General features: G+C 49.9%; 1 long non-coding RNA gene across 1 annotated transcript; it reads left to right on the plus strand.

Moving 5' to 3' along the window:
• LOC123001728 (uncharacterized) lies at positions 1 to 6,638 on the plus strand. The gene is made up of 3 exons (XR_006410940.3): positions 1 to 672; positions 825 to 931; positions 6,158 to 6,638. It is a non-coding gene; the product is annotated as an uncharacterized LOC123001728 (long non-coding RNA).
• Positions 6,639 to 7,381: the final 743 nt, after the last annotated feature.

Genomic DNA, 7,381 nt, shown 5'->3' on the forward strand with positions numbered 1-7,381 from the left:
GACTCACTGATTGCACTGTGAACATGCCCGGGGCAGCTCTCTCTTCAGACGGCGTGCGTTGTCATTCCAAGCCTCACTTTTCTTCACCTGGAAGGGAGGTAACCGGTATCCTCCCCACAGAGCAGTTTTCTTATCTGTCATCTAAAAAAAATCCTGTAATGCTTGGTTCCTACTGAAATTCACGCCAGACAAAGTCTCACAACCCAAACTGGTGGCAGAAAGAGGAGAGGGATGAATGAAAGCACCGATGCCCCTCTTGCCCTCTTTTCAAGCCGACCCTTGGGAGACTGGCCTCTTTTGCGGTGTGCTGCTGGGTGCTTTTGCATTTGTGGGCTGTGGCCTACCTGAGAAACAGGACCTGCTGTTTCAGCTGAGTCTAAAATTGCAGAGCCTGGAGAAAAGACTGCCCCCGACAGAGTTCCTGAGTTACAAAGAGTGAGAACCCAGCGACTCACCCTTGCTTTCTGAAAGCGAAAGCTACCCCGCAGTCAGCCCGCTTCCTTCCCACCTGCCACCTAGTGGTGTCTCGAAGAATTGCACCCTCCTGCTCAGGGCCGAGGGACGACAGGGATCTTGTTACCATTCTGCATTCTTATCTGATCTTCAGAGGGCATTAGCTCTGGAAGGCGCCTTAGAGATCCTCTTAGCCAATCTTCTCAGTTTACAGCTAAGGTAACAGAGACCTAGAAGAGAGGCGTAGAGGCTAATTAATGGTGGAGCCAGGCCTAGAGCCCAAGGCCCCGAGGAGGCCCTTATTTATCCTTCCAGCATGTATTCATTTACTCACTCAGCCACTCAGTCAATATTTCTTTGGTGCCTACTAGGTGCACGGTCCATGCTGGGCAAGGCGCCGAAGCTGGCAGACCTGGTAGCTGCCCTCAAGGAGCTTTTCAAGAAGAACGATGAGCATGGAAACAGGCCATCACAGAAAGTGAGTGCTCTATGGGAGGTAAGCTGAAGGGCCAGGAGGGGCTGTGCCTGCCCGCCAAGGCAGCGAAGGCTTCCCCGAGGGGTGCTCTTGGGGTTGACTTCTGGACGAGTGGTTTCTCCAGCAGGTAAGTCAGGGGCAGGCCCAGGGAGGGGCAGCAAATACATGGTGCACAGGGCAAGCAGAGGTGGTGGTAGGTTCTGGGCGCCTGGTGGAGTTTGGTATTTGTGGTCAGAGCGTAAAGCAGCAGGTGGGTGACAGGACAGCCATGAAGCAGCCTGGCAGCTGGGCCGGGGGCCTCAGATGTCTGCAAAGGCATTGAGGCTAAATGTCCCTGAAGAAAGTTTTCATTAGAGAAAATAACAAAAGCAAGTTTATTCATTTGACAGATCTCTCTGGCCACAGTGAGAGAGGCCCCCTGGAGGAAGCAAGAGAGCCAGCCCGAATGCCAGGGCAGCAGTTCATGCAAGAGAATCAAGGGCAAGGTCTGCCCCAGGCCCGAAGTGCGGGTGGTGAGGGTGTGAGGGAGGAGTGTGGGCGAAAGCCGTGGGCAGCCCTTTTTGCAGTAATAGAGAAGACTCCTGAGTTGCGGTTTGGAAACCCGAGGGAGTGGCGGAACATTCGCCCAAGGAATACAGGAAGGAAAGGGCTGGGGGGAGGGCAGGAGGGAGAGGGTGGAAGAGAAGACGAAATTGGGTATGGACACACCGAAGGGCCAGGCGCTGTGGGGGACAGTTAAGAAATAATCGCCAGCAGGCAGCTGGGCCTGTGCACGCCTCTAGGAAAAGCAATGATGGCCGTACATGCATACTTTCGAGATGAGGTAACAAGCAAATTCATGGCCGTGGATGAAATTGCCCAGGGAATGCGTAAGGTGAGCGGAGAACAGGCTACAGAAGGAGCCTGTCCCGGGTTGGGTTCACCAGAAAGCAATTTCAGAAAGTTTCGTCTGCACATGTTATTAGAGAGTACCCTTGGAATCAACACTCCTGCAGGGGAGTGAGAGGAAGTACGAGTGGGCAGAGGCAGAAGGAAAAGCCTCCGGTGACCTCATGGGGAGCTCTGGAGTTCACATGGCTGTCAGAGTTGACTGCTTGGGGCCAAAGTGGCTGTATCTTTATTCCCTTGCCTCTATCAGAGAGCCTCCTGCCCCCACCCCCCATCACAGGAAACACCTTGGGGCAAGGCAGCTCTCAGTAGCAGAGGTCATCCCTAAAGGGGTTGACTCTCGAGGGCCCTGTGGTCCAGCAACTGGGCAACAATTCTTTCCTGGAAGGAGGATCTGCCCTTAGGCCCGAGTTATATTTGGGTCCATTTGCTGTCACAGTTGAGCAAGGGCATACCGCATGGCACCCAAGTAGCCCATCTGAGTGTCAGACATTTTCCTCCCTGCCCCTACCTGGTAACAGCAGCCCTATCTCCCCCTTATGATGAGGGTGTTGTTCCCCTGCCAGGACGGTGACTCCTCTTTGTGAGTTGCTGGGCTCTAGACACAAGGAGCCCAAAGTGCCTGGTGGCCGCCATAGCTAATTACTGAGCAGAACTGTTGCTGTGTCCCCTGGACGAAGTGTTCTCCCTTTGGCAAGCAGGACCGCTACTGCTGCAGTCCGTAAGTGCAGCTTGGGGAAGCACACGGCCCTGTTCCGGTGGGGGGAGTGAGGATAAGAGGGGCTGCTCCTGCTTCCACTCTTGGATCCCTGACTTACATGGTCTTCCGCTGGGAGCACAGCACCATATATAGTCCTTTCGTTCAAGCTACACAGAGGATCTGGGGGGATGGTTCTCCATCCTCCTAAATTACCATCTCTGAGCATTTCGGTCTTCGGTGGGCAGCTTGTGGGTGGCACAGATGGTGTGATGTGGCCAGAGGCTCCCATGGCTCTGGGCCCACTCTCCCACCTTTTTGGCCGTCTCACGTGATGTTCCGTGTGATGCCATGCTGGAAGCTCACACACTCTGCAAGAGCCCAGATGATGGCACGAGGGCTCACACCTGGAACGTGGTTCTATTCCATCAGAACCAATTACTGGCCCTTCTGGGTGGAAAGAGCCCCATATCTTGGGGGGTAGCAGTCAGTTCTCCTTGAGGCCTGGTGCCATGGCAGCCTCAGTCTGGGCCTCTGTTGGTAAGGAGGATGTTTGGTGATGGGAGCAGCAAGAACAGCTCTGGTAATGGAATTCCATGCTGTTGACTCCTGCATCACCACCACCTCCGCTACCACGGATCTTTCGTTCTTGGCCATTCATTGTACCAGCCCTGGGGGGGTAGAAGACAGGGGCTAACATCAACCTGTTGAGTCATTCTGTCTACTGGTGTTCTCTGCTGGGTGATAACAGGTGACCCAGTGATCTTCACCCTTGGTGGACACTCTATCCACATGCCTCTTCCCCAGACCTCCCTGTCCTGTCTTCCGTCTTCCAATCTTTCTCCCCAGAGTTTCCTGTTCAGCCCAGCCAATGCCTGGCCCTCTGCCCATGAGTCTATGTGCACTCTAACCTTGGGCTCCTGCTCTGGCCACGCGACGTGGCTGACCAGGCGCACTGCCGGAGTAAGGCTCCAGCACAACCGCTGTAGCTGGCGCCCCTGCACGGACCTATCTGAAAACCAAGCTCAGGCTCTTACCTCGTTCGTCGCCCTTTCTGTGGGATCCCCCATACAGCCAGAGGTGCAAACTAAACACAGGGCATTGGTGAAACGGAGGTGACAGCACTGTAGGGCATCAGTGTGATATTCTGTGGGATGTCTGGACAGTCTAGATCTCTTCACGATGTTCTGACAGAGGGTGGGGAGCGAACATGGTCCCGGGCAAAACTCTCTGTGAATGTTGTTGTCCATCCCATGGAAATGCAAGCTGTTTCTGCTCCTCTGTTCTGATCGGAATAGAAAAGAATGCGTATCGCAGATCGCCGGCCACATATTATGTCCCTGCGGCCTTACTATACTGCTCTATCAAAGCTACTGCATCCGTGCAGTTGGGACTGCTTCTTGGTTGAGTTTGTTGTAGTCTGTTATCATCTTCCAAAATTCAGCTGGGGAAGTAGAAATATGATGAAGACCACCACCACTACAGCCTCTGGGTCCTTAAGGCTGGCACTAATTTCCACCATCTTCCCCTCGATGCAGTGTTGCTTGGCTGGGGAAGGGGCAGTTTCATGGTTTTCCGCAGAGCTTTCTCCACTATGAGAGCTCTTACTCCACAGGCCAAGGACCCCCTGTGGGGATTGTGCCAGCTTCCAAATATGCCTATCCCAGTTATATATTCAGGGACCAGGTGAATGATCCCAGATTGCTCTGCAGGCCAAATGGACCCTTAACCAGGACACTATGTGTTGTCTGGTTCCTGCACACCCCCATGTTAGCAGGAGGACCATGAAGACACTTCAGGTCTCCGTATCTCAATTCCAACTTGGACTCTTGAGATGTTCAGGTCTTCGTTTTCCCTAGTGTAGTGTTACCTGGGTAAATGACCTTTGGTCTCTTCAGGGAGGGGCTGGATGGTCATACTGTGTATACTTAATATGCTGTTGCAGGGGACCTGGCCATGTCTTTAGTTATTGGGTTCCAGGTCCAGAACCTGAGCCAAAGGACCATAAGATTTTATTGAGGTGACTGCACTCAGCCTCCTGATCGTCCATCCACAGTTTCTTCTGATGCTGTGGGGTGAATCAACTCTTGAAGTCAGCCTCAGCGGAATCCATGGCACTCTGGAGCAAAAACGGCCCCTCACAGTTGTCCTGCACTGGGCCGAAATGGCCTGGCCTCTGTACTGCTGCCTCCATCAGTCACCGAATGTGAGCTGTCCTGGGAAGGGTGTGCAGACTCCAAAGGAGGTGATAGTGGATGACAGTCTGCTAACAGCATTTCCAGCAGCTGGGACAAGTCCTTTCTTGAAGGGGGATGTAGGTGGCACATCTCAGAGCCCACCACAGAGTCTTTGGAGAAGCCACCAAAGTTGACAGTGTGGGGCTCTTGAGGATGTGGAGAAGGATAGGGTCAGAGCACAGGTGGATAGATTAACCTTCGACGAGAGGAGGGGAAACTCAAGGCAATGGGGGGAGGAGAAGGTAGTAAGAATGGATCAAATGAAGATAAGGGTTTGAGTAGAAGGACAAGGTGTAGGGGAAATTAAGCCAGATAATCTCCATTTTCTTTGTAAAATTAGAAGCACCTTATCTGGTGAACTTGAGCTTGGATAGGGTTAGGGCTTGAGGATAATAGTCCTGAGAGTAAATGAGACAGAACACAGTCTAAGGGAGTGCACGGTAGTGTTTGAGGGGCAGCTGCTGTTGGGGCCATGCCTGATTGTGACCCTTGCCTGCTGGTCAGGTGGTTTTCCCAGCAGTGCTCAGTACCCAGCTGTAGGAGCAGAGAGGAGTTCACTTCAACCTGTGCTGAGTGGGTGTGGAGGAGGACCGTGAGGCAATATGCTGTTAACTAGTTGCCTCAGTTTCCCCAGACAGTTCTTCTGGATTCTTTAGATATAAATTCTCATTTTAAAAATTGTTTGTTTCCTAGGGGATGAAGCATGAGAGGGTGTTAGGGTTGAGATGTGGTGAGATCATCTGCTCCATTGGTTCCATTTATCAATTTGTTCTTTTACGGGTCTTGTTGTTTTATAAAGGAAATCTTTGTCTAATTAAAGATCACAAAGGTTTTCTCCTATGTTTTCTTCTAGAAGTTTTATAGTTTAAAGTTTTATGTTTAGGTCTATAAACCATTTTGAGTTCGTTTTTGTGTATGACACGAAGTATGAACTAAGATTCCCTAGTAAATAAGGAAATGCAAAGTAAAACCACAATGAGATACCACTACACACTGCTTAGAATGGCTAAAATGAACAAGCTTGACCATACCAAGTAGTTGACGTGGTCCTTGCTGTTTGATGGGGATGGGGAGGACCCAGAACTCCATACACTGATGGGAATGTTATGGTATAATCACTACGGAAAACAGTTCATTAAGTTCTTTAAAAAATTATACATACAGGGGCAACTGGATGGCTCAGTTGGTTAAGTGCCTGACTCATGATTTGGGCTCAGGTCATGATCTCAGGGTCTTGGGACTGAGCCCCACGCTGGGCTCCCCACTCAGTGCAGAGTCTGCTTGTTCTTCTCCCTCTGCTTCTCTCTCCCTCTCTCAGTAAATAAATAAGTAAATAAAATCTTAAAAAAAAAAAAAAGAAGAAATTACACATACTACTGCCATATGATATAACTATTCTACTCTTAGGTGTTTATCTACCAGAGATGAAAGCATATGGGTGGCAGCTTCAGTGTAACAGCCCCAAACTGGAAACAGCCCAAATGAACATCAACAGGTGAAAGAATGAACAAACAGTGGTGTGGCCCTGTGACGGAATACCACTCCGCAATAAAAAGGAGTGAACTATTGATACACACAACAATGGATGGATCTCAAAGTAATTATGAGTCAAAAGGCAGGCAAAAAACCTGTACACACTCTACGATTCCATTTATCTAAAACTAGAAAATCCAAACGAATCGGAAGCGACAAAATGCATATTAGTGGTTGGGGGGGAACAGGAGGGTTATAAAGGGGCTCGAGGACACCTCTGGGGTTGGTGGACATGTTCACTATCTTCATCATAGCCATGGTGTCGTGGGATATACTTCAAAACTTCAATTTACACACTTTAAATGTGTAGTTACTGTGCGTCGATTATACCTGAATAAAGCTGTTAAAAGTATTGACCTGAAAGTTAACTTTTGTATTGAGTCATCGATAATTAGCAAATAGAACAAACCTGTAAAAATACTTAACCTTTTACATTTCAATGTTGTCTACTGAGACCTATTAGAGATTTAAAAAGTAGGACTGTGATAGTTCTTTTTTTTTTTTTTAAGATTTTATTTATTTATTCGACAGAGATAGAGACAGCCAGTGAGAGAGGGAACACAATCGGGGGGAGTGGGAGAGGAAGAAGCAGGCTCATAGCAGAGGAGCCCGATGCGGGGCTCGATCCCACAAAGCCAGGATCACGCCCTGAGCCGAAGGCAGACGCCCAACCGCTGTGCCACCCAGGCGCCCCGGACTGTGATAGTTCTGACATAAAAAGCAATGGTCTGTTGTAACAGAACCTGACAAAATGGATCCTGCTTGCTTTTACCTCATTCTCTCTTATATTGAAGGCTTCCTTATTTCAGCTCTGTAGTGTCCCAAAGTGACTCAAATTAAAGGGTCCCTTAGCAGGGGTTATAATGGCCACCCTTAACCCTGCTTCCCATACTGACGCCTATGCCTTTCCACTCCTCCGAAAAGTACTTATTCTTATTTCCATTTTGTCCACGAGGAAACAGAGTCTCAGAAAGGTTAAAAACTCAGCCCGAGGCCCAGGCTTGGATGTGTTTGCAAACCTCAGGGGGTGAGTCTTAGAGTGCCTCCTGCCAACTTTACTGGTCACAATTTTTGGAGGCTTTCTTGCAATATCGCCGC

This window comes from Ursus arctos, unplaced genomic scaffold (assembly GCF_023065955.2).
Source record: "Ursus arctos isolate Adak ecotype North America unplaced genomic scaffold, UrsArc2.0 scaffold_31, whole genome shotgun sequence".
In the NCBI taxonomy this organism is placed as follows: Eukaryota; Metazoa; Chordata; class Mammalia; order Carnivora; family Ursidae; genus Ursus; species Ursus arctos.